The 3732-nt window shown below is 44.0% G+C and overlaps 1 long non-coding RNA gene across 1 annotated transcript; it reads left to right on the forward strand.

The window, feature by feature from the left end:
- The first annotated feature begins 633 nt into the window (after positions 1–633).
- On the forward strand, positions 634–2936 carry LOC139024132 (uncharacterized). The gene is made up of 2 exons (XR_011475390.1): positions 634–929; positions 1000–2936. It is a non-coding gene; the product is annotated as an uncharacterized lncRNA (long non-coding RNA).
- The last annotated feature ends 796 nt before the right edge of the window (positions 2937–3732 follow it).

Genomic DNA, 3732 nt, shown 5'->3' on the forward strand with positions numbered 1-3732 from the left:
CTGACTCTCCCGCGGCTGCTCACGTTGTATCCTAGCTAACGGGAGGCCTTGCCAGCGGGAAAATCATCTCTGTACGCCAGAAACAGACAGTTTGGCTGATACCTTAAACATCCAAGAAGCACTACACTTCAACATAGAACGCAACAGAGGACATTTGGGCTCAGCAAAGGAGTGCTGTAATTGGAACATTTAATCAGCATCGAAGGCTGCATTGGCAGTACGAACAAGACATGTAACATTTGTTGTGTTAAAAAGCCCAAGCTGCAGTATTAAAGCCAACAGTGTTGCGCGCAGGCAGTACCTGCTGAGTCTTGTAAAGACAGACAGAAGTTGGTGAAGACCAGACTAGAACTTCTGCAGCCGTGTTTTGTTATGTTTCAGCGTGTGTTCAAGGGTTTTCAGAGGTGTGTAGTTGTCAGGTTGCGTGTGTGTGTGTTCGGAGGTTCAGTGTGTGTTCAGGGGTTTCAATGTGTGGTTCAGCGTGTGGTTCAGGGTTCGTGTGTGTTCTCAGCGGTGTTATCAGGGTGTGTGTTCAGGTTCGTGTGTGTGTGTGTTCAGGGTTCGTGTGTGACAACTGTGTTCAGAGTTCCGTGTGGGAAGTGGTTTCAGGAGTTCGGTGGTGTTCAGCTCTTCTAGCGATTTATCTATCAGGTTATGTTCCCGAGAAGTTTACACAGCGTTAGTCTAGAGACTGTTTCCTTTTAGCCAGTGAAAGCATTCTACGGACGGTCGTTGAGTTTGTATCGTGTCTGTCTACACGAAGGTACAGGTGTAGAAATGGAACTGGTAGGTGGAGGGAGGGCAGTGATGATATTACGAAGGTGCAGAGGTTGCAGGATTGATTTGACTAGGGACTGGGAAGGGTAACTAGCTAGAGAACAACCTCAGATACTTTCTTTATACCACGTTTTAAAATAGCTGGACTTGAGGTAGCTCTGGTCCAGGGTGTTGTTTCCTCCACTAAGGAATTAGTGGATGAATTAATGCCCTGGACCAGAGCTATGGTTCAGCACGAGAGGTAGGGAGGTACCCAGTGAATGTCCTTTTATTTTATTTTTTTCATTGATAAAGGCAGATAGTATTGTATGTTGAAATGAGTTAGGAACACAAGCAGTCAATCTCCTTTTTTAGGATAATTTCTGTAAAAGACTTCTGTAAAAGCCAATTATTCCGTTCTTTTGAGAATTTCGTAGTTCTCATTTGTTCTGTTGTCACACTGAGGTATTAATGGCCATGGAGTTAAAATCAAAAATGGAGCAAAACACACATTCTGTAAGGTACGTTTTCCATTGAAGTGTTTCAAGGGGTCTATATTCCTGTTTTAATAAATGTAAAAGTACTTTGTTGGCCCCAAGAGAAAAACCTTGTTAATTAAGTTTTCCTGTACTATCAATATGTAGTCCTATTTTATGTTCATACATTGACAATAGTCCAACCTAATTCTGTCTCTCATAACCTCAAATGTTGTTTAAAGTCAAACATACTTAAAGCATTTAATTGTTGTGTTATTGACTTATTATTAGTCAGTGTTGGCCAGTTCTATTGTTGTTGTTTGATTTCCTAGTTYTAAGGACAGAAGGAAGTCGAGAAGGAAGGTGCTACATTGTGTTGTTTTGGCTTGCTGGGCTTGTATAGTTACTATCATGTGTTCTGGATTATACTTAGTTTAGCGTTGTTGTTGTTCATTTAACATAGGGAATGACGATGACCTCGTAAAATAAATATGCGGTGTATATCCTAATATCTAGTCTGTTAAAGTTACAGATTCCATTCTAATACGTCGTTAAGGTTGAAGAGCTTGGATGCGTCCCCCCCCCCCCCAAATGGGATCCCATTTCCTCAAACGTAGTGCACTATAAAGGGAATAAAGGTACCATTTGGGACTCGTCCCATGTTAGAAGATGATCTGTAATGGTATAACTGTTAGGTGACGCGGTCTTGCTGTACGTAGCGGGCCGTGTGAGCATTGTGTTTTTAATAGGTGACTACAGGAGATCGGGATCTGTATATTCACCAAATGTCTCGGAGTAGAGCTGATTTAGGATGAGGTCGYCCCCCCCCCCCTTGTAAATCGTACGCATAAGAGGGTAGAACTTCTCCTAGGTTAGCACTCCTACTTTGAGACGCTAGATACATACGGGGTTCCCTGATCTTGGCCGGTCGTCGTCAGAAAGTCCCSCCCCCCCCCCCCYYCCCTTTCCCCCGTTACTGTCTACACACCGTGGTCTCGTTATATTATMTTTTCTGTCTCCGGAGTGATAGGGGCCAGTGAGKTGTAATCCTGTCATCTTCCTTTTTCCCTTGTTGGACTGGAATGAATCACAATGCTTCGAGCGCACCTATATCTCACCCCTGTGTGTGTCCCAAATGGCTCTATTCCCTATATAGTGCATGTGTCCCAAATGGCTCTATTCCCTATATAGTGCACTACTTTTGACCAGAGCGCTATGTAGGGAATAGGGAGCCATTTATAGTGCACTACTTTTGATCAGAGTGCTATGTAGGGAATAGAAAGCCATTTATAGTGCACCACTTTTGACCAGAGTGCTATGTAGGGAATAGGGAGCCATTTATAGTGCACTACTTTTGACCAGAGTGCTATGTAGGGAATAGGGAGCCATTTATAGTGCACTACTTTTGACCAGGACCCATGAGGAATAGGGTGCCATTTTGAGATGCTTCTATGATTTTTAGAGGGGGGGGCACCTCACCTCTCTTAACTCCTCTCCCAGTTCATCTCTCTGTGTTCAGGTGTGCTAATCAACCAAGGCCCCACTGGCCCCCCTGCTGTTCAAGTCTCCAGTCAGATGTCCTTCCTATTTATTGTGTAGCAGCATGTCATTGGAGCCCTTCTTGTTCCTGTATGTCCTGCCTCTTTCTCAACGTTATTATTGCATTGAAAGGATAACAAATAAAGTTGAACAGATGTTAAACAACTTAGTCAGGTTTTCTTTTCAAACTATTTGCCTGCGTGCTTTTAGCCTGACACCCAACGATACAATATTTGGAAGGATGGGCCCCACGAGACTAGCTTGTCATCACCTGCAAACACTAGTTTGTCATCACCTGCAAGGTTACCTGTCCCATCTGATCCTCTACCAAGGTTACCTGTCCCATCTGACGCTCTACCAAGGTTACCTGTCCCATCTGACGCTCTACCAAGGTTACCTGTCCCATCTGACGCTCTACCAGAAGGTGGCAGTGATGGGCTGTTGACCTAATGCTCATCTCGCCATGACTACTGCAGGTCGTTCTGTTCCCACTAGATGGCCAAGTTGCAAAGTTAATTTAAGGTTGTGGGTAAGGCATAAGGTTAGCAGTGTGGTTAAGATTCAGGTTAGGTTAAAAAAAATCTATTTTAACATGAGAAATTGTAGAAGGCTTGTTCAGATAGTGACGGCCGTGGTGTTCCCATTGAGTGAAAACCTGGAAGAACTGGAGGAGCAGAGAGAATGGAGAACTCTGACACCCAAAGCAGCTTACCCTGGGAAACGACTCAAACAGGTGGGGGAGTCCTATGAGAAGGTATTCTCTGGGCATGCCTAAACAAAACTCCTTGTTCCACAGTAATAGCTGTATGTGAGGGTGTGGTGAAAACCAAACKTGTACAATGTCTTGTTGAAGTACGAGTAGTAACAAACAACATTAGCTCCATGTGGAGACAGACTGCGTCTTCAACAATACATTCTTTAGAACCAAGTGTTCTCAGAATGTGACATGGGTTTGAACCTC

The sequence above is a fragment of the Salvelinus sp. IW2-2015 genome, unplaced genomic scaffold, assembly GCF_002910315.2.
Source record: "Salvelinus sp. IW2-2015 unplaced genomic scaffold, ASM291031v2 Un_scaffold1056, whole genome shotgun sequence".
Lineage (NCBI taxonomy): Eukaryota > Metazoa > Chordata > Actinopteri > Salmoniformes > Salmonidae > Salvelinus > Salvelinus sp. IW2-2015.